The following is a 24,664-nucleotide window of genomic DNA, read 5'->3' on the forward strand; positions in this document are numbered from 1 at the left end:
CTGGGGGTGCGAAATTCTTCTCCCTGCATGATGCTGACCAATTATAAGCAGACGACAACACTGAAAAGAAAGATGATCACATCCCCACCATAGCTTAGAGCAGATTTCTCAGTGTCTAAGATGTAAGGATACAGACCTGGTCTCCTGGGCTAACCTCCTGCATGATTAGAGCACACAACTGACTAATACCTTTCAGTTAAGGTCTCTGTGGGTGAAGGGGCAGCACAAGAGAGTTTAGTTGTGCAACATTACAAACCTTTCTAACAGCTTTCCTCCTCTTATGGCACTCTCACCTCTGCTGTTCTGCACCTATCCCAAACTGCCTGTCCAGAAATGAGAGCACAGTGTCAGTATCACACTTAGATCCGTTGTGCTCAACTTGTACTCATTCTGCAGTGAGATTAGAGCAGACTGTCATTGCATTTCACCATAGAAGTAACCCAGAACACACTGCTCCTGTGTGAGGTGTAATAACAGCCTAATATCACTGCAGAAAGAATACAAGTTGCTTGAGCACAGAAGACATAAGTGTGATACTGGCACACTCCATAATCAGGAGAGTCAATAAAAGGGTTTGTAATGTGACACAGAGAAACTCAGCTGTGCGGCTCCTTACTTGTCTAAGAGCTGTTACCTCTGCTTTCTAATCATGCAGAAGGTTAGACCAGGAGATCAGGACTCTCCATCATTACACATCTTAGGCTAGGTTCCCACGATGAGCTTTTGGTGAGTTTTTGATGTTGCAGAATTTCTGCACCCATTAAGATAGGTTACTTGCATTATTTCTAAAATATGCAGCGTAAAAACTCACTAAAAACTCATAGTGAGAACGTAGCTTTATACACTAAGAAACCCGCTTTGAGCTATGGTGGGGGCGTGTTCTTCTTTTCTTTGAGTGTTGCTGCTTGCTTATGATTGGGCAGCATCATACAGGAGAAATCTGCAGCATATTTCAGGATTTCTCACAAGCCTCATTCGGGTAAGGCTGGGTGCCCACGTAGCGTTTTTCAAGCGTTTATGCTGCGGAATTTCCGCAGCATAAACGCTTGTGAAACGCTAGGTAATCCGCACCCCATGGTCCCCAAGGGGATTCCGCATGTTCTATGCACATGTTTCGGATTTTTCCGCAGCGTTTATGCTGCGTACAAAAATCCGCAGCATGTCATTTAATTTTGCAGAAGCGCAGCGGAACTCCCGCCATTGACTTGCATTGAGACGCATAGAAACCGCGACTGTACATTTTTACAAGCGGCTTCTATGCGTCTCTATGTGCGGATGGTACCCAGTTCTGGAGGAGAGGAGACTCTGATCCAGACCTGGGTACCATTGTACCTGTAAAAAAAGAATAAAAAAACAAATAAAGTTTATATTCACCTGTCCGGCGGCTTCTCTCTGAATGCCGGCATCGCTTGAGGACCTGCGGTGACGTCACAGTCATGTGACCGCAGGCCCTTCACCGCTCTGTCTCGCGATATGCCGGCATCCAGGAACCAGACAGGAAGCAGCGCTGCAGCCACGTCGGGCATCAGGGGTGAGTATAGCTTTATTTGTTTTCATTTTTACGGTTCACACTATATAAATCCATGCTGTTTCCATGAATTTATACAGTGTGACCTAGTTGTGAAGCACTTTCCAAGTGATGCTAAAATCGCCTGGAAAGCGCTTGTCAATCTGCATGCGTTTTTTCTGCCAGGGAGATGCAGAAATGCTGCAGAAATTTTCTGCTTCATTTCTGCATTGTGGGCACATAGCCTAAATGCAAAAAGGTAAATAAAATTACCAAAATTTCCACAACAAAAGTGTAGCTCTACCTACAGCATATTCACACCCAGACTATAAGATTATGGCAGGTCTCTGGGTGGGTGTTTTTTTACACAGTAGTCAGAACCTACAACATTGTGGTGCCGTGCATTACATGGGCTATACTAAGGGAGCGCCTGTCAGCATAGAGCGAATACGTCCATATACCGACCAGCAGAAAGTGTAAGAGAAGAACTATAGAAGGATGGACCATAGTGGAGCATTCCGGACTGGAGCAACATAAGGAGCCAGAAGGCTTCCCCCCGGTATTCCATGCTATGTGCTCCTTATAAAGTGACATCTCTCCATAGACCCCTCTGTGAAGACCACCCCCTTATCCAGATGATACATTCTCACTTCCACCATATATAATGCATACTGGCCATTTTATTTTTTTTTTCAGAAAATCCCCAATTTTGGGTCGTCAGCTGTAAAAGAAGAAATGCTTTACACCAGTGCTGGGAACCTATGGCAGCGTGCAGAGGGGGCAGCAGAGCCCTCCTGGGGGGCATCATGGCCGCAGCACTAGCGCTACTGGATCGGGCCGGCGGGGAGAACTCTGAGCCGCCGAGTGCCGGCACCAGCTCCGCTACTGCAGCTAGATGTGCGATCTCTCTCGGACGGAAACACATCGAGCTGAAGTGTATTGCAGCGCACGAACTAGCCAGGCCCGTACGCTGCAATACACGCTGCCGGCCAATCAGAGGCCAGCGGCTGCCGGCCAATCAGAGGCCAGCATGACGTCGGCCGGTCAATCAGAGGCCAGCGGCTTCCTTCCAATCAGAGGCCAGCATGAATTCGGCCGGCCAATCAGAGGCCTGCGGCTTCTGGCCAATCAGAGACCAGCATGACGTTGGCCGGCCAATCAGAGGCTAGCGACTTCCGGACAATCAGAAGCGGCTGCCGGCAAATCAGAGGCCAGCATGACGTCGGCTGGCCAATCAGAGGCCAGCGGTCGCTGGCCTCTGATTGGCCGGCAGCGTGTACTGCAGCGCGCACGGACCTGGCTAGTACGTGCGCTGCAATACACTTCAGCTAGATGTGCCGACTACAGGAGAGGATGCTGCGCGGGAGAAGAAGGAAGGTGAGGAGGAGGGTTTATTATGTGTTTTTTTTTTTTTTTTAATATGGGATGCACAATGGCTGGGGGGGAGAGGGAGCATGTATACCAGGACTGAGGGGAGGGCCAGCATATATACCAGGATTGAGGGGAGGGCCAGCATATATACCAGGATTGAGGGGAGGGCCAGCATATATACGAGGATTGAGGGGAGGGCCAGCATATATACCAGTATTGAGGGGAGGGCCAGCATATACACCAGGATTGAGGGGAGGGCCAGCATATATACCAGGATTGAGGGGAGGGCCAGCATATATACCAGGATTGAGGGGAGGGCAGCATATATACCAGGATTGAGGGGAGGGCCAGCATTTATACCAGGATTGAGGGGAGGGACAGCATATATACCAGGATTGAGGGGAGGGCCAGCATATATACCAGGATTGAGGGGAGGGCCAGCATATATACCAGGATTGAGGAGAGGGACAGCATATATACCAGGATTGAAGGGAGGGCCAGCATATATACGAGGATTGAGGGGAGGGCCAGCATATATACGAGGATTGAGAGGAGGGCCAGCATATATACCAGGATTGAGGGGAGGGCCAGCATATATACCAGGATTAAGGGGAGGGCCAGCATATATACCAGGATTGAGGGGAGGGCCAGCATATATACGAGGATTGAGGGGAGGGCCAGCATATATACGAGGATTGAGGGGAGGGCCAGCATATATACCAGTATTTAGGGGAGGGCCAGCATATACACCAGGATTGAGGGGAGGGCCAGCATATATACCAGGATTGAGGGGAGGGCCAGCATATATACCAGGATTGAGGGGAGGGCAGCATATATACCAGGATTGAGGGGAGGGCCAGCATATATACCAGGATTGAGGGGAGGGCCAGCATATATACCAGGATTGAGGGGAAGGCCAGCATATATACCAGGATTGAGGGGAGGGCCAGCATATATACCAGGATTGAGGAGAGGGCCAGCATATATACCAGGATTGAAGGGAGGGCCAGCATATATACCAGGATTGAGGGGAGGGCCAGCATATATACCAGGATTGAGGGGAGGGCCAGCATATATACCAGGATTGAGGGGAGGGCCAGCATATACACCAGGATTGAGGGGAGGGCCAGCATATATACCAGGATTGAGGGGAGGGCAGCATATATACCAGGATTGAGGGGAGGGCCAGCATATATACCAGGATTGAGGGGAGGGCCAGCATATATACCAGGATTGAGGGGAGGGCCAGAATTTATACCAGGATTGAGGGGAGGGCCAGCATATATACCAGGATTGAGGGGAGGGCCAGCATATATACCAGGATTGAGGAGAGGGCCAGCATATATACCAGGATTGAAGAGAGGGCCAGCATATATACCAGGATTGAGGGGAGGGCCAGCATATATACCAGGATTGAGGGGAGGGCCAGCATATATACGAGGATTGAGGGGAGGGCCAGCATATATACGAGGATTGAGGGGAGGGCCAGCATATATACCAGTATTGAGGAGAGGGCCAGCATATACACCAGGATTGAGGGGAGGGCCAGCATATATACCAGGATTGAGGGGAGGGCCAGCATATATACCAGGATTGAGGGGAGGGCAGCATATATACCAGGATTGAGGGGAGGGCCAGCATTTATACCAGGATTGAGGGGAGGGCCAGCATATATACCAGGATTGAGGGGAGGGCCAGCATATATACCAGGATTGAGGAGAGGGCCAGCATATATACCAGGATTGAAGGGAGGGCCAGCATATATACCAGGATTGAGGGGAGGGCCAGCATATATACCAGGATTGAGGGGAGGGCCAGCATATATACCAGGATTGAGGGGAGGGCCAGCATATACACCAGGATTGAGGGGAGGGCCAGCATATATACCAGGATTGAGGGGAGGGCAGCATATATACCAGGATTGAGGGGAGGGCCAGCATATATACCAGGATTGAGGGGAGGGCCAGCATATATACCAGGATTGAGGGCAGGGCAGCATATATATCAGGATTGAGGGGAGGGCCAGCATTTATACCAGGATTGAGGGGAGGGCCAGCATATATACCAGGATTGAGGGGAGGGCCAGCATATATACCAGGATTGAGGAGAGGGCCAGCATATATACCAGGATTGAAGAGAGGGCCAGCATATATACCAGGATTGAAGGGAGGGCCAGCATATATACCAGGATTGAGGGGAGGGCCAGCATATATACCAGGATTGAAGGGAGGGCCAGCATATATACCAGGATTGAGGGGAGGGCAGCATTTATACCAGGATTGAGGGGAGGGCCAGCATATATACCAGGATTGAGGGGAGGGCCAGCATATATACCAGGATTGAGGAGAGGGCCAGCATATATACCAGGATTGAAGAGAGGGCCAGCATATATACCAGGATTGAAGGGAGGGCCAGCATATATACCAGGATTGAGGGGAGGGCCAGCATATATACCAGGATTGAGGGGAGGGCCAGCATATATACCAGGATTGAGGGGAGGGCCAGCATATATACCAGGATTGAGGGGAGGGCCAGCATATACACCAGGATTGAGGGGAGGGCCAGCATATATACCAGGATTGAGGGGAGGGCAGCATATATACCAGGATTGAGGGGAGGGGCAGCATATATACCAGGATTGAGGAGAGGGCCAGCATATATACCAGGATTGAAGAGAGGGCCAGCATATATACCAGGATTGAAGGGAGGGCCAGCATATATACCAGGATTGAGGGGAGGGCCAGCATATATACCAGGATTGAAGGGAGGGCCAGCATATATACCAGGATTCAGGGGAGGGCCAGCATATATACCAGAATTGAGGGGAGGGCCGGCATATATACCAGGATTGAGGGGAGGGCCTGCATATATACCAGGATTGACGGGAGGGCCAGCATATATACCAGGATTGAGGGGAGGGCCAGCACATATACCAGGATTGAGGGGGGGGGGCAGCATATATACCAGGATTGAGGGGGGGCCAACATATATATCAGGATTGAGGGGAGGGCCAGCATATATACCAGGATTGAGGGGAGGGCCAGCATATATACCAGGATTGAGGGGGGGGCCAGCACATATACCAGGATTGAGGGGAGGGCCAGCATATATACCAGGATTGAGGGGAGGGCCAGCACATATACCAGGATTGAGGGGAGGGCCAGCATATATACCAGGATTGAGGGGAGGGCCGGCATATATACCAGGATGTGGGCGAGCACATTCTTTATTTCTGCAGTCTCTTACCCCTGCTCCTGTCTGTGGCTACTCTATGCTGCCCTCGCCTGCTCTTTGTATCAGTTGTTTGTATCAGTAAAACCTCAATATTTAGGATAAATTGCCGTGTTGGCACTTGGCGATAAATAAGTGGGTTTTGGATTGCAGTTTGGGCACTCGGTCTCTAAAAGATTCGCCATCACTGTTTTAAACCAATCAATGTGCAAATATCAACATTTTTGAGAAAATACAATACATTTGATCAGATGTCAAAAAATATTCCAGAAAAAAAAAATTGTGATCAGAAATCATAAAGAAAAATTAACTCTTTAATACCATTTTTACCAAAAATACATTGTAAAAAAAAAGAAGTGTAATTTTCTACAGTACAATATTTATTTCTATTTTTCTCAAATGAATTTTCATTTTAGGCCCCCCAAAAATTGAAAATCAATGTAAAAAGTGTATTTTAATACAATAAAAAAAATCAGGGTAATTGTTCAGTTGTATTGCCAGTTTTACAGCACGACCCGTAGCGATTTACGATCCCACAGTCCGATGAGCTACAATCTTCCTGAGAAAGGATTCATCAATGTATCAGATGCTTTCTTGCATGTTTCTACATGGAGCAATACACATATGTTCCATGTCCCTTCCTCTAAGAAACCTTCAATGAACCCTGATAGGATCTACAGAGAATAGACAAGACGTCCTTTACAGTGTTACACACTTACTCGATACTCAGTCTAATTTCATCATTCATTTTACTTTCTGCTTATAAATGCATTCATTAAAATAATGAATATCTGCATTGAGGACAGTAGAAGAACGAGTTTGTGTTTGTTCATCAAGATGCATTATCTTGGTTTCGTCTTGGCACTGTTAACTGTTGGTAGGTAGGCAGAGTACTGGACAGGTTGCTCCCGTCGTTCAGAGAGTTGCTCCGGTGCGGTGTTCTGTTGGTAGACTGACCGCTTTGTTGGTTTGCTATCAGGTGGTGAATCATATCGGTTATGAGATTGAGTTTATGATCCATTTGAGTTACCTACAAATATATAAAAAAAAATTCAAACAAAGAAAATAGCATAGATACAGACCACACTCCATACACATTTTACACTACCCATGAGCGCTGCCTGATATTGTAGCTTATCCCTAACCAAATCAATGGGGCACTGAGTTGCAATACCAGACACACCCCATGGACAAGAGAGGCACAGTTTTGGGGAGAAATAAAGTAGATAGATCCTTTAATGCAATATTGGTTAGCCATTTAGACATTGTTGTTTTATTTGAAAACTAGAGTTGGTGCGATTCGTTTCGCAGCACTGGGTCCATCAGCCACGTCAGTAATCTTTGGATGCTGGACAGGAGCCTCAAGACCTGCCTTCTACCTTCCAAGATCCCTGCTTCTCTTCTGATTAGCTGCATCTTTATGGTTACAGCATGATGCATATGTGACATTGCATCAGGCCGGCTAATCAGTAGAACAGCTGTGGATGCCGGGATGTAGGAGGTGGTTCTCAGGGCTCCGATGCAGCCGTCACAGATTATGGATGTGGCTGATGGACTGGGTCCTGCGAATTGACTCGCACCAACTCTATTGGAAACCTTTGTCAGATTGAACTACTTAATGAACTCAGAAAGAGCTTTCTGTCCACATCCATGAAAGTAGTAGCCAACACTTAAAGGGGTTTTCTACTACTCGGACATCTCCTTCTCCATATATATATTTTTGCCCTCAGTAAAATAATAACACCTATACTCCCTTCCAGTATTCCAGCCGTGTCGGCATTGGCTCTCCTTGGGATCACGTGACATTGTTATGTCAAGTGATCCCTGCTGCCAATCAGCGCTGGCTTCACTCTTCCTGCCTCCAGTTATAGCACATACCTGTACATCCGGAGGAAGTAAGAGCAGCAACATCTCTCACTTCCTCTGGATGTATGCAAGTTGGCCAAAGGCGGGGAGAGTAAAATCAGCACTGATTGCCCCTAGGAATCATGAGACATAATGTCATGCTGTCACGCAAGGTGTGGGAAAGACTAAGTGCAACACAAAGGGAAAACGGAAAGGGAACCCAGACTAGGGAAAGTGGGGAGTGGAGAACTCCTAGGCTGATCTAGTGTCACCCTGTCTCCACTAATGTCCCTTTATTGGTTCTTCACCAATCGCCGCACGCATACCTCAGCCTGTCTATCCCTGGCATTAGGCTCAGGCTAGGGAGCAGAAAGGATGAGCACTAGTTGATCCCCACTGAACACTAAAGACAACAAGGGGGGACAAACAAGGGAAAATCGCTTAGCTTTACTCGACTCCAGACAAATGCGCACACGTTCTCTAGCACCAGAGAGATAGAAGTACTGCTCTTGCTCAAGCCTTCACAAGGGGCAATGAATATCGCTGGCACCTCCCTCTGGCTCACAACAGGTATTTATACATCCAGGCCAGGGTGTTAATTAGCCCGAGGAAGCTAGCCCCTGGGTCCTAGAGATACATATTCTAAGAAGTTGTCTGTAAGGCCAAATGAAGAGATCTCCTGCAACCAACTGCAGGATGACTGTCTGTCACTTCTGACACACCCATGACACACGCAATCCCCAGGAGAGCCAGTGCAGACACCGCTGGAATAGTGCTGGCACTGGAGGTGAGTATAGGTGTTATTATTTTACTGGGGGACACACATATGGATTGAGAAGGAGTTGTCTGAGTAATGGAAAACCCCTTTAAGCCTCCATACACAATAGACTAAGCTAATAGTCTAAGGGGACATCCAGACTCTTCCCTGACAGATGAGGTCAGAGGAGGTAAAATTCAAACTGCCTGACCCTTAATGCCTGACCCTTTTGTTATTCAGGTGATAAGCTGCTGCCAGAGCCGTTTGGCAGTGATTTTCACAGTTCTCCACTTTGAAAACACATGAACATTTAACCAAGCCAAACCTTCTCGTGTATGAGAGTTGGGAGAGGTAGTGGACGGCCGAACCAGCAATCAACTTTCAGTTATTGTGTGTGGCCACCTTAACTTGTGTGTGCAAGTCACAGATGACCACAGGTATTTAGACTCTTTGCAGTGTATGAGCAGCGCTGTAGAATTGGTGTCTGGATGCACCATTATGTATTTTACACTTTTTCAGAGAGTGAGGAATATTCTGTATGTAGTATGTGGTAATTGTCTGTATATCCTGTACTCCATGTGTGTATGTGTAAGTAGTAGCTGTGCATAATATAAATATATATGGTTTTATCTTATTTTCTTACCTTGTCCTCGACACGGTTCAATCTTGACCCAATTGTATTAGTGCCTCGATCTTTCACTTTATCTGGAAATAAATAAAAGTAAAAAAAAGTCATTTTTAAATTTACTATTAGAAATTAGCATTTTTTTGGGTCCACTGGCATTCAACCAAATTTGTGAAACTGTTTACGATTTACAGTTCAGAGAATATAACATGAGAAACGATTTACCTATTTTTCCACAAAGCGATGAAATATGGCATCCTTATTCTGGACAACCTCTTAAAAAAAGGCTTTCCCATTGTTACAAATGACGGCATGTTGCTTGGATTTGCCATCATATGGTGTCAGATTATTACCATTACTATTGTTAATTTCTCTAAAACATAGCATTTATTCCATTTCATAGTGGTAGGAAGTGGAATCTATCCAGAAAGAAACAGTGAGGGCTTCCCCAATGACTGGTCCAGTCTGTAAGAAAGGAAAAAAATCACTGGTGTAATCAAAAAGTATTTTTATTGAAGAGAAATTCTACCCAAAACTTGCAAACTGTCTCTTCCAGTGCCACCTATTGGAAGTAGCAATCCTAAAAGTCAATATCAACCTTTTAACAAGCCTTTCCACATGATTTAGGATAAATGGGAAACTAGAATCTCAATTTGCAGCCATGGTGTTTCGGGGTGTTGCCCCTCAGCAGTGCAAAGCATGAGATCTGATTTAGCTGTGTGAGAGACTTCAGAAGGAAAAACTTTACCCCTTAGATCCTAGTGAGGAGAGTGAAATGCCAGAGTAAGGAGGCTTATAAACCATGCAATGGCTCCCCGGGGAGCTTACGAGCCTCTTTACACTGGCATTTTTTAGACAAATCATCTTACTTTTCCTCTAAGGATTCAATTTTCTTCCTTTTTTTCTATTATTTTATCACTGTTGATGACTCCCACTGATTTGCTATAGCAATGAGATGTGCACATATATACATATATACAGTTGAAACCAGAAGTTTACATACACTATATAAAAAGACACATATGCATGTTTTTCTCAAAATCTGACATGAAATAAGAATAAACCTTTCCCGTTTTAGGTCAATTAGGATTACCATAATTTTTAATATTTGCCAAATGTTAGAATAATAAGAAAGATAATGTTTTAACCACTTCGCTCCAGAGCCTGTTTTTGCCTTCGTGACCGGGCCAATTTTTTCAATTCTGACCACTGTCACTTTATGAAGTAATTACTCTGGAACGCTTCAACGGATTCCCCTGATTCTGAGATTGTTTTTTCGTGACATATTGTACTTCATGATAGTGGTAAAATTTCTTTGATATCACTTGTGTTTATTTGTGAAAAAATCGGAAATTTGGCAAAAATTTTGAAAATTTTGCAATTTTCAAACTTTGAATTTTCATGGCCTTAAATCAGAGAGATATGTCACACAAAATAGTTAATAAATAACATTTCCCACATGTCTACTTTATATCAGCACAATTTTGGAACCAAAATTTTTTTTTTGTTAGGGAGCTATAAGGGTTAAAAGTTGACCAGCGATTTCTCATTTTTCCAACAAAATTTACAAAAACATTTTTTTAGGGACCATATCATATTTGAAGTCACTTTGAGGGGTCTTTATGACAGAAAATACCCAAAAGTGACACCATTCTAAAAACTGCACCCCTCAAGGTGCTCAAAACCACATTCAAGAACTTTATTAACCCTTCAGGTGCTTCACAGGAATTTTTGGAATGTGGAAGAAAAAAATTAACATTTAACTTTTTTCACAAAAATGTTACTTTAGACCTAATTTTTTTTATTTTCACAGGGGTAACAGGAAAAAATGGACCCCAAAATTTTTTGTGCAATTTCTCTTGAGCGCGCTGATACCCCATATGTGAGGGAAAACCACTGTTTGGGCGCACTGCAGGGTTCGGAAGGGAAGGAGCGCCATTAGACTTTTTGAATGTAAAATTTGTCTGAATAATTAGCAGACGCCATGTTGCGTTTGGAGAGCCCCTGATGTTCCTAAACAGTGGAAACCTCCCACAAGTGACACCATTTTGGAAACTAGACCCCTTAGGGAACATATCTAGATGTGAGGTGAGCACCTTGAACCCCAAGGTGCTTCACAGAAGTTTATAATATTGAGCTGTAAAAATAAAATTTTCACATTTTTCCCACAAAAACGTTTTTCATCCCTTAATTTTGCATTATCATAAGGGTAATAGGATAAATTGCACCATGAAATTTATTGTGCAGTTTCTCCTGAACACGCCGATACCCCATATGTGGAGGCAAACCACTGTTTGGGCGCACGGCAGGGTTTGAAAGGGAAGGAGCTCCATTTGACTTTTTGAATGTAAAATTTGTTTGAATAATTAGCGGACGCCATGTTGCATTTGGGGAGCCCCTGATGTGCCTAAACAGTGGAAACCCCCCACAAGTGACACCATTTTGGATACTAGACCCCTTAGGGAACTTATCTAGATGTGTGGTGAGCACCTTGAACCCCAAGGTGCTTCACAGAAGTTTATAATATTGAGCTGTAAAAATAAAATTTTTACATTTTTCCCACAAAACCGTTTTTCATCCCTTAATTTTGCATTATCATAAGGGTAATAGGATAAATTGCACCATGAAATTTGTTGTGCAATTTCTCCTGAACACGCCGATACCCCATATGTGGAGGCAAATTACTGTTTGGGCGCATGGCAGGGTTTGAAAGGGAAGGAGCGCCATTTGACTTTTTGAATGGAAAATTTGTTTGAATAATTAGCAGACGCCATGTCGCATTTGGGGGACCCCTAATGTGCCTAAACAGTGGAAACCCCCCACAAGTGCCACCATTTTGGAAACTAGACCCCTTAGGAAACTTATCTAGATGTGTGGTGAGCACCTTGCACCCCAAGTGCTTCACAGAAGTTTATAATATTGAGCCGTAAAAATACAATTTTCACATTTTTCCCACAAAAAATGTTTTTCATTCCCTAATTTTGCATTATCATAAGGGTAACAGGATAAATTGCACTGAGTACGCCGATACCCCATATGTGGGGGAAAACCACTGCTTTGGTGTACGGCAGGGTTCGGAAGAGAAAGGAGCGCTATGTTGGCTGGGATAGGTGGCAGACACCATGTCACATTTGAAGAGTCGCTGACATGCCAAAACAGCAGAAACCCCCACAAGTGACCCCATTTTGTAAACTACATCTCTCAAGGAATTCATCTAGGGAAGTAGTGAATATTTTTTAATTTTTAAATTTATACCATTGGGCAGTGAAAAAAGCATAATTATATTTTTACCACAAAAAAATGTTTTACCCTCAGATTTTACATTTTCACACAGGGCAATGGGTAAAAATGGTGCCGAAATGTGTCACACAATTTCTACTAAAAGTGGCAATACCCCATATGTGGCTGTATTGTACCGCTCAGCCATACGGCGAGATCTGGGGGGACGGAGTGCTATTTGACAATTGGAGAACAAATTATTGTAGAATAGGCATTTGAATTTGGGAGCACAACATTTTCTGAATTTCTTTTGGGGGGCAAGGGCCATTTCGCTTTTCCAGAGCCTTTCTGCTACCAGTAACTTGGAAGTCCCTTATATTTTTAACAGATGACGGACCTGAGTGGGGGCTAGCTTTTTTTGAGGACTGAGTTGAAGCTTTTATTGGGAACATTTTACGTAACATTTATCCGGCGCTCTAGGCTGAGCACTTACATCGGGGTTTCCATCTAAATTTCCAAGTGATGTAATTCAGATGAAACCCCTGCGGGATCCATTCACTATAATGAGGCAGCAGAGTTACTCTGGACTCCGTCTGGCCTCTGTTTAGCGGTGTCCTTTTTTTCAGAAGTGCACAAAACTGTGGCCAACCGCACTTTTATGCACGCCTAAAACAAATGACACCGTGGGATCCCAGGCCAGACGGCATCCACAGTGGCCTATATCTGCCTCATTAGAGGGAATCTTCCGTCATGGGTTTTGTCTGAATCACGTATTTCAGAGATTTACACGGAAACTCTTGTGTAAGCGCTCAGCGCAGAGCGCAGGATAAATGTGGGCAGAGCCTTACTGCGATCTTTGGGAGACATAATAAACAAATCAGTAGCCGGTGAAGAATTGGTTTTATTTATTTTTTACTCCTTTCCTCGTGTGATATAACTGATTAGATTACTTTATTCTTCGGGTCGGTGTGATTACAGCGATACCAGAATCATATCGGGTTTTTATGATTGACAGCTGTCACAGACTAAAAGACGCTTTTTTTTGCAAAATCTAGTTTTTGCATCACCTATTTTGAGAGCTATAATTTTTCCATATTTTGGCTGACAGAGTCATGTGATGGCTTGTTTTTTGCGGGACGAGTTGACATTTTCATTGGTACCATTTTTGGGTACGTGACATTTTTTGATCGCTTTCTATTCCGTTTTTTGGGAGGTAAAATTAACAAAAACCAACAATTCAGGAATTGTTTTTTGAGGGTTTTTTTTTATGCCGTTCTGCGTGTGGTAAAAGTGATCAGGCAGCGCTATTCTTCGGGTCAGTACATTTACAGCGATGCTACACTTACTGTATTTTTTTTATTTTTTGGCGCTTTTACACAATAAAACAATTTTATGCTTTATTCTGAGCGCTATAACTTTTTTATTTTTCGGCTGATGGAGCTGTATGGCGGCTTTTTTTTTGCGGAACAAGATGACGTTTTCAGCGGTACCATTTTTATTTCTATTTTGCTTTTTGATCGCATTTTTTTCCACTTTTTGTTTGGCGATATGATGAAAAAGCATATTTTTTTGCCACGTTTTTTATTTATTTTTATTACGGTGTGCACAGAAGGAGTTAATTAGTGTGACACTTTTATAGCTTGGGTTGTTTCGGACGCGGTGATACCAAATATGTGTACTTTTTTTGGTTTTGTAAAAATATACGGATTTATTGGTTTAATATTTTATTTATTTTTTATTTATTTTGTGATTTTTTTTAAACAGTTTAAAAACTTTTTTTTAACTTTTTTTTTACATTTTTACTTAGTCCTTGTATGGGACATTAATTTTTATTTTTCTGATCACTGATCTCATGTAATGTAATAGACATGTATTACATTACATGAGATCTTTGCTGACTGTTTCACACCGTGTCTCCTGCCAGGCTTCAGCTGCAGGCTGAGCCAGGCAGGACACCATATATGGCAGATCTGGAGGTGGTCATGTGACCTCCAGCTGCCATAGCTACCCCAGGTCCTGGAAGGTATCAGGGGTCGTCGGAGAGGTAAGTAAGACGACCCCCTCTCCTCTGTCTATCTTCTATATGCCGCGATCACTATAGATCGCGGCATATAGAACATAGCAAAGGGTTAACATCACTGGGACCTGATCCAATCAGGTCCCGATGATGTCCCCTGTCAGAGCTAACGCTCTGCACCGGAATCGCAGCGCTTGCAGGACCCTGGGGGCTCAGGCTAGGGAGCAGAAAGGATGAGCACTAGTTGATCCCCACTGAACACTAAAGACAACAAGGGGGGACAAACAAGGGAAAATCGCTTAGCTTTACTCGACTCCAGACAAATGCGCACACGTTCTCTAGCACCAGAGAGATAGAAGTACTGCTCTTGCTCAAGCCTTCACAAGGGGCAATGAATATCGCTGGCACCTCCCTCTGGCTCACAACAGGTATTTATACATCCAGGCCAGGGTGTTAATTAGCCCGAGGAAGCTAGCCCCTGGGTCCTAGAGATACATATTCTAAGAGGTTGTCTGTAAGGCCAAATGAAGAGATCTCCTGCAACCAACTGCAGGATGACTGTCTGTCACTTCTGACACACCCATGACACACGCAATCCCCAGGAGAGCCAGTGCAGACACCGCTGGAATAGTGCTGGCACTGGAGGTGAGTATAGGTGTTATTATTTTACTGGGGGACACACATATGGATTGAGATGTAGTTGTCTGAGTAATGGAAAACCCCTTTAAGCCTCCATACACAATAGACTAAGCTAATAGTCTAAGGGGACATCCAGACTCTTCCCTGACAGATGAGGTCAGAGGAGGTAAAATTCAAACTGCCTGACCCTTAATGCCTGACCCTTTTGTTATTCAGGTGATAAGCTGCTGCCAGAGCCGTTTGGCAGTGATTTTCACAGTTCTCCACTTTGAAAACACATGAACATTTAACCAAGCCAAACCTTCTCGTGTATGAGAGTTGGGAGAGGTAGTGGACGGCCGAACCAGCAATCAACTTTCAGTTATTGTGTGTGGCCACCTTAACTTGTGTGTGCAAGTCACAGATGACCACAGGTATTTAGACTCTTTGCAGTGTATGAGCAGCGCTGTAGAATTGGTGTCTGGATGCACCATTATGTATTTTACACTTTTTCAGAGAGTGAGGAATATTCTGTATGTAGTATGTGGTAATTGTCTGTATATCCTGTACTCCATGTGTGTATGTGTAAGTAGTAGCTGTGCATAATATAAATATATATGGTTTTATCTTATTTTCTTACCTTGTCCTCGACACGGTTCAATCTTGACCCAATTGTATTAGTGCCTCGATCTTTCACTTTATCTGGAAATAAATAAAAGTAAAAAAAAGTCATTTTTAAATTTACTATTAGAAATTAGCATTTTTTTGGGTCCACTGGCATTCAACCAAATTTGTGAAACTGTTTACGATTTACAGTTCAGAGAATATAACATGAGAAACGATTTACCTATTTTTCCACAAAGCGATGAAATATGGCATCCTTATTCTGGACAACCTCTTAAAAAAAGGCTTTCCCATTGTTACAAATGACGGCATGTTGCTTGGATTTGCCATCATATGGTGTCAGATTATTACCATTACTATTGTTAATTTCTCTAAAACATAGCATTTATTCCATTTCATAGTGGTAGGAAGTGGAATCTATCCAGAAAGAAACAGTGAGGGCTTCCCCAATGACTGGTCCAGTCTGTAAGAAAGGAAAAAAATCACTGGTGTAATCAAAAAGTATTTTTATTGAAGAGAAATTCTACCCAAAACTTGCAAACTGTCTCTTCCAGTGCCACCTATTGGAAGTAGCAATCCTAAAAGTCAATATCAACCTTTTAACAAGCCTTTCCACATGATTTAGGATAAATGGGAAACTAGAATCTCAATTTGCAGCCATGGTGTTTCGGGGTGTTGCCCCTCAGCAGTGCAAAGCATGAGATCTGATTTAGCTGTGTGAGAGACTTCAGAAGGAAAAACTTTACCCCTTAGATCCTAGTGAGGAGAGTGAAATGCCAGAGTAAGGAGGCTTATAAACCATGCAATGGCTCCCCGGGGAGCTTACGAGCCTCTTTACACTGGCATTTTTTAGACAAATCATCTTACTTTTCCTCTAAGGATTCAATTTTCTTCCTTTTTTTCTATTATTTTATCACTGTTGATGACTCCCACTGATTTGCTATAGCAATGAGATGTGCACATATATACATATATACAGTTGAAACCAGAAGTTTACATACACTATATAAAAAGACACATATGCATGTTTTTCTCAAAATCTGACATGAAATAAGAATAAACCTTTCCCGTTTTAGGTCAATTAGGATTACCATAATTTTTAATATTTGCCAAATGTTAGAATAATAAGAAAGATAATGTTTTAACCACTTCGCTCCAGAGCCTGTTTTTGCCTTCGTGACCGGGCCAATTTTTTCAATTCTGACCACTGTCACTTTATGAAGTAATTACTCTGGAACGCTTCAACGGATTCCCCTGATTCTGAGATTGTTTTTTCGTGACATATTGTACTTCATGATAGTGGTAAAATTTCTTTGATATCACTTGTGTTTATTTGTGAAAAAATCGGAAATTTGGCAAAAATTTTGAAAATTTTGCAATTTTCAAACTTTGAATTTTCATGGCCTTAAATCAGAGAGATATGTCACACAAAATAGTTAATAAATAACATTTCCCACATGTCTACTTTACATCAGCACAATTTTGGAACCAAAATTTTTTTTTTGTTAGGGAGCTATAAGGGTTAAAAGTTGACCAGCGATTTCTCATTTTTCCAACAAAATTTACAAAAACATTTTTTTAGGGACCATATCATATTTGAAGTCACTTTGAGGGGTCTTTATGACAGAAAATACCCAAAAGTGACACCATTCTAAAAACTGCACCCCTCAAGGTGCTCAAAACCACATTCAAGAACTTTATTAACCCTTCAGGTGCTTCACAGGAATTTTTGGAATGTGGAAGAAAAAAATTAACATTTAACTTTTTTCACAAAAATGTTACTTTAGACCTAATTTTTTTTATTTTCACAGGGGTAACAGGAAAAAATGGACCCCAAAATTTTTTGTGCAATTTCTCTTGAGCGCGCTGATACCCCATATGTGAGGGAAAACCACTGTTTGGGCGCACTGCAGGGTTCGGAAGGGAAGGAGCGCCATTAGACTTTTTGAATGTAAAATTTGTCTGAATAATTAGCAGACGCCATGTTGCGTTTGGAGAGCCCCTGATGTTCCTAAACAGTGGAAACCTCCCACAAGTGACACCATTTTGGAAACTAGACCCCTTAGGGAACATATCTAGATGTGAGGTGAGCACCTTGAACCCCAAGGTGCTTCACAGAAGTTTATAATATTGAGCTGTAAAAATAAAATTTTCACATTTTTCCCACAAAAACGTTTTATATCCCTTAATTTTGCATTATCATAAGGGTAATAGGATAAATTGCACCATGAAATTTATTGTGCAGTTTCTCCTGAACACGCCGATACCCCATATGTGGAGGCAAACCACTGTTTGGGCGCACGGCAGGGTTTGAAAGGGAAGGAGCTCCATTTGACTTTTTGAATGTAAAATTTGTTTGAATAATTAGCGGACGCCATGTTGCATTTGGGGAGCCCCTGATGTGCCTAAACAGTGGAAACCCCCCACAAGTGACACCATTTTGGATACTAGACCCCTTAGGGAACTTATCTAGATGTGTGGTGAGCACCTTGAACCCCAAGGTGCTTCACAGAAGTTTATAATATTGAGCTGTAAAAATAAAATTTTCACATTTTTCCCACAAAACCGTTTTTCATCCCTTAATTTTGCATTATCATAAGGGTAATAGGATAAATTGCACCATGAAATTTGTTGTGCAATTTCTCCTGAACACGCCGATACCCCATATGTGGAGGCAAATTACTGTTTGGGCGCATGGCAGGGTTTGAAAGGGAAGGAGCGCCATTTGACTTTTTGAATGGAAAATTTGTTTGAATAATTAGCAGACGCCATGTCGCATTTGGGGGACCCCTAATGTGCCTAAACAGTGGAAACCCCCCACAAGTGCCACCATTTTGGAAACTAGACCCCTTAGGAAACTTATCTAGATGTGTGGTGAGCACCTTGCACCCCAAGTGCTTCACAGAAGTTTATAATATTGAGCCGTAAAAATACAATTTTCACATTTTTCCCACAAAAAATGTTTTTCATTCCCTAATTTTGCATTATCATAAGGGTAACAGGATAAATTGCACTGAGTACGCCGATACCCCATATGTGGGGGAAAACCACTGCTTTGGTGTACGGCAGGGTTCGGAAGAGAAAGGAGCGCTATGTTGGCTGGGATAGGTGGCAGACACCATGTCACATTTGAAGAGTCGCTGACATGCCAAAACAGCAGAAACCCCCACAAGTGACCCCATTTTGTAAACTACATCTCTCAAGGAATTCATCTAGGGAAGTAGTGAATATTTTTTAATTTTTAAATTTATACCATTGGGCAGTGAAAAAAGCATAATTATATTTTTACCACAAAAAAATGTTTTACCCTCAGATTTTACATTTTCACACAGGGCAATGGGTAAAAATGGTGCCGAAATGTGTCACACAATTTCTACTAAAAGTGGCAATACCCCATATGTGGCTGTATTGTACCGCTCAGCCATACGGCGAGATCTGGGGGGACGGAGTGCTATTTGACAATTGGAGAACAAATTATTGTAGAATAGGCATTTGAATTTGGGAGCACAACATTTTCTGAATTTCTTTTGGGGGGCAAGGGCCATTTCGCTTTTCCAGAGCCTTTCTGCTACCAGTAACTTGGAAGTCCCTTATATTTTTAACAGATGACGGACCTGAGTGGGGGCTAGCTTTTTTTGAGGACTGAGTTGAAGCTTTTATTGGGAACATTTTACGTAACATTTATCCGGCGCTCTAGGCTGAGCACTTACATCGGGGTTTCCATCTAAATTTCCAAGTGATGTAATTCAGATGAAACCCCTGCGGGATCCATTCACTATAATGAGGCAGCAGAGTTACTCTGGACTCCGTCTGGCCTCTGTTTAGCGGTGTCCTTTTTTTCAGAAGTGCACAAAACTGTGGCCAACCGCACTTTTATGCACGCCTAAAACAAATGACACCGTGGGATCCCAGGCCAGACGGCATCCACAGTGGCCTATATCTGCCTCATTAGAGGGAATCTTCCGTCATGGGTTTTGTCTGAATCACGTATTTCAGAGATTTACACGGAAACTCTTGTGTAAGCGCTCAGCGCAGAGCGCAGGATAAATGTGGGCAGAGCCTTACTGCGATCTTTGGGAGACATAATAAACAAATCAGTAGCCGGTGAAGAATTGGTTTTATTTATTTTTTACTCCTTTCCTCGTGTGATATAACTGATTAGATTACTTTATTCTTCGGGTCGGTGTGATTACAGCGATACCAGAATCATATCGGGTTTTTATGATTGACAGCTGTCACAGACTAAAAGACGCTTTTTTTTGCAAAATCTAGTTTTTGCATCACCTATTTTGAGAGCTATAATTTTTCCATATTTTGGCTGACAGAGTCATGTGATGGCTTGTTTTTTGCGGGACGAGTTGACATTTTTATTGGTACCATTTTTGGGTACGTGACATTTTTTGATCGCTTTCTATTCCGTTTTTTGGGAGGTAAAATTAACAAAAACCAACAATTCAGGAATTGTTTTTTGAGGGGTTTTTTTTATGCCGTTCTGCGTGTGGTAAAAGTGATCAGGCAGCGTTATTCTTCGGGTCAGTACATTTACAGCGATGCTACACTTACTGTATTTTTTTTATTTTTTGGCGCTTTTACACAATAAAACAATTTTATGCTTTATTCTGAGCGCTATAACTTTTTTATTTTTCGGCTGATGGAGCTGTATGGCGGCTTTTTTTTTGCGGAACAAGATGACGTTTTCAGCGGTACCATTTTTATTTCTATTTTGCTTTTTGATCGCATTTTTTTCCACTTTTTGTTTGGCGATATGATGAAAAAGCATATTTTTTTGCCACGTTTTTTATTTATTTTTATTACGGTGTGCACAGAAGGAGTTAATTAGTGTGACACTTTTATAGCTTGGGTTGTTTCGGACGCGGTGATACCAAATATGTGTACTTTTTTTGGTTTTGTAAAAATATACGGATTTATTGGTTTAATATTTTATTTATTTTTTATTTATTTTGTGATTTTTTTTAAACAGTTTAAAAACTTTTTTTTAACTTTTTTTTTACATTTTTACTTAGTCCTTGTATGGGACATTAATTTTTATTTTTCTGATCACTGATCTCATGTAATGTAATAGACATGTATTACATTACATGAGATCTTTGCTGACTGTTTCACACCGTGTCTCCTGCCAGGCTTCAGCTGCAGGCTGAGCCAGGCAGGACACCATATATGGCAGATCTGGAGGTGGTCATGTGACCTCCAGCTGCCATAGCTACCCCAGGTCCTGGAAGGTATCAGGGGTCGTCGGAGAGGTAAGTAAGACGACCCCCTCTCCTCTGTCTATCTTCTATATGCCGCGATCACTATAGATCGCGGCATATAGAACATAGCAAAGGGTTAACATCACTGGGACCTGATCCAATCAGGTCCCGATGATGTCCCCTGTCAGAGCTAACGCTCTGCACCGGAATCGCAGCGCTTGCAGGACCCTGGGGGTCCTGAGCGCTGCGAGACCACCCACCATTTTTAAACGTCGGCGCTGCACAGAGCCCAGCAAGCGCCGACGTTTATCTACAGTGGGCGGTCGGGAACCGGTTAAATAATTTGCCTGCTCCAGTGGTTTTGGGGTTACCTTGGTTAAAATTGCACAATCCTGTACTGGACTGGTCTACCAATGAAATTAAGTCTTGGAGTCCTAAGTGTTATGATAGATGTTGTAACGGTCGCATTGCTGCTGTGGAAAGAGGGGAATTACCTGTACCTATTCAGGATTTTTGGAAGGTTTTTTCAGAGGAGGAGTTACAAGTTTTGCCTCCTCATAGGGACTATGATTGTACTATTGAGTTTGTCCCTGGAGCAACTCTTCCCAAGAGTCGCTTATTTAATCTTACTATCCCTGAGAGAAAGGCCTTGGAGGAATACATACAGACAAGCTTGGCCGCCGGTCACATTAGACCTTCTAAGTCACCTGTGGTTGTTGGATTTTTTTTTGGAAAAAAAAAGGACGGCGGTTTAAGTCCATGTCTGGACTTTCGCGAAATTAATAAAATTACAGTACGCAATTCCTACCCACTGCCATTAATTCCTGACTTGTTCAACCAGTTAGTGGGGGCCAAGTGGTTCTCTAAGATTGATCTCCGGGGGGCATACAATTTGTTACGTATGAAGGAAGGTGATGAGTGGAAAACTGCTTTTAACACTCCAGTGGGTCATTTTGAGAATCTGGTTATGCCCTTTGGTCTTACCAACGCACCAGCTTTTTTTCAGAACCTTATTAATGACATCCTAAGACCGTTGATCGGTAAGAATGTGGTGTTGTATTTGGATGACATTTTGATTTTTGCGCCGGATCTGGAGTCTCATTGGCAGAGCGCACGTGAGGTATTGCAGTTGTTAAGCGACAATTCACTTTTTGCTAAGCTGGAGAAATGTGAGTTCGCTGTGCAGAGAATTAGTTTTTTGGGCTACATTATCTCCAGTGAGGGCTTTGAGATGGATCCGGTGAAGGTTCAGGCGGTGCAGGAATGGCCTAGGCCTATTAGTTTGAAACCAATACAGAGATTTTTGGGTTTCGCCAATTATTGCAGAAAATTCATTAAGAATTTTTCTATAATTGTTAAGCCGCTGACCGATCTCACCAGGAAAGGTGCGAATATGGTTCAGTGGACTACTGAGGCCATTGAAGCTTTTGTGTATCTCAAGGAGAGGTTCAGTTCTGCCCCCATCCTTATGCAGCCTGATGAGACCAAGCCTTTTTTGGTCGAGGTTGATGCTTCTTCGGTGGGGGTCGGTGCTGGTTTGTCTCAGGAAAACAAGGATGGAGTACATCCCTGTGCCTTTTTTTTCAAAAAAATTTTCTGAGACCGAACTTAATTCCGATGTCGGTAATCGGGAATTGCTGGCGATTAAACTCGCATTTGAACATTGGCGTCATCTCTTGGAAGGTGCTAAATTTACCATTCAGGTTTTTACTGATCGTAAGAATCTGATCTATCTTGATGCTGCCAAGCGCTTGAATGCCCGTCAAGCTAGGTGGGCACTTTTTTTTTCGCGGTTTAATTTTTCTGTTACTTACATCCCGTGTACCAAGAATGTAAAAGCTGATGCTTTATCTCTCAGTTTTTCTCCCATGGTTGGTAGCGAGGAGGAGGAGAGCATTTTACAGGAAGGTGTTGTGATAGCAGCATTGGACTCCGTTTTGGAAGATGGGATTCTGAAAGCCCAGGAGTATGCCCCATCTAACACTCCCCATGGAAGGTTGTTTGTGCCTTGGAACTTTATGAGAGATTTGTTTGTGGAGTGTCATAAGTCTCGGTTGGCAGGTCATCCAGGAATTTCGGAGACTAAGAGACTTGTAGGTCGCAGTTTTTGGTGGCCTGGGTGGCAGAAGGAAGTCATTAAGTGGGTGCGTCAATGTACTGTGTGTGCTAGATCTAAGTCTTCACATGCTCCTGCTGCGGGGTTGCTTTGCCCTCTGGAGGTTCCTAGTGCTCCTTGGACGCATCTTGCTATGGATTTTATTACTGACCTTCCTGCCTCTGAGGGTTTCACTGTTATCTGGGTGGTCGTGGACCGTTTTAGCAAGATGTGTCACTTGGTTCCCTTCATCAAACTGCCCTTCGCCAGGACACTCGCTAAGGCTTTTGTTAAAGAAATTGTCAGGCTCCATGGCGTTCCTTCCGACATTGTTTCCGATAGGGGACCTCAGTTCGTGGCTCGTTTTTGGCGTGCCTTTTGTGACAGGTTGGGAGTCCATTTGTCATTTTCGTCTGGTTATCATCCTGAGTCTAATGGACAGACAGAAAGAAAGAACCAGGATGTTGAACAGTTTTTGCGTTGTTTTGTGGCTGACAATCAAGAGGGGTGGTCTGAGTTTCTGCCACTGGCTGAATTTGCTCTTAACAACCATACATCCTCTTCTGCTGGGTGTTCTCCTTTTTTTTGTTGTACTGGGAGACATCCGTCGTTTGGGTCATTCTCCAAATTGGTATCGGCTGTGCCGGAGGAGGAGAATTTTTCCGATGATTTGGAGAGAGTTTGGACTGATGTACGTCGTAACCTTCAAGAGGCCAACAAAAAATCCAAGAGGTACTTTGACAGGAAACGTCAAGAGGTTTTGTTTACTGTTGGTGACATGGTTTGGTTGTCCTCTAGGAATCTGCGGTTGAGGATTCCTTCTAAGAAATTGGGCCCGAAGTTTGTAGGTCCGTTTAAGGTGCTTCAGGTAGTTAACCAATCTGCTGTTAGGTTGGAGGTTCCTACCTCCTGGAAGATTAATCCGGTGTTTCATGTTTCCTTATTGAAAAAAGCTGATGTTTCTGATAGGGACGCCACTGTCTCTGTTCCTCCGGTGGAGGAAGAAGGTGAATATGAAATTTCTCGCATTCTTAATTCTAGATGGCATAGAGGGAGATTGCAGTATCTCGTCGCTTGGAAGGGTTTCGGTCCCGAGGATAACTCCTGGGTAAGGGCGGATGATGTCTCTGCTCCTAGACTTGTCGGAGCGTTTCACAGGAGGTTTCCTGATAGACCTGGGCCTGGAGGATCCGGAGGATCCTCATTGAAGAGGGGGTACTGTTAGAACCCTCCTGTTAGTTTTTTCTATTTTGCTGGTCACATGACTTTTTGCCTATATAATCCAGCTCCGCCCTCCTGGCCTTGCAGGACTTAAGTGTTACATTTACTCTTAAGCTAGCCAGGTGCCTTGTACCTTACTCTGTAGTTTGCTTGGTCTTTTGACCACTAGTACTTCTGTTTGTTTGTTTGTCTTTGCTCTGCTACAATTTCTGCTAGGAGGTGTCCAACTATATCCCAGTCCTTAGTTCTTGTAGGGACCCCTCCCTTATATCTATAGGTCAGCGTTCGGACTAGCCGGGGACTTAGGCGGGTCTGTTCACAAGG

Source organism: Phyllobates terribilis, unplaced genomic scaffold, assembly GCF_046119375.1.
Source record: "Phyllobates terribilis strain yellow unplaced genomic scaffold, ASM4611937v1 Scaffold_338__1_contigs__length_2061084, whole genome shotgun sequence".
Classification (NCBI taxonomy): domain Eukaryota; kingdom Metazoa; phylum Chordata; class Amphibia; order Anura; family Dendrobatidae; genus Phyllobates; species Phyllobates terribilis.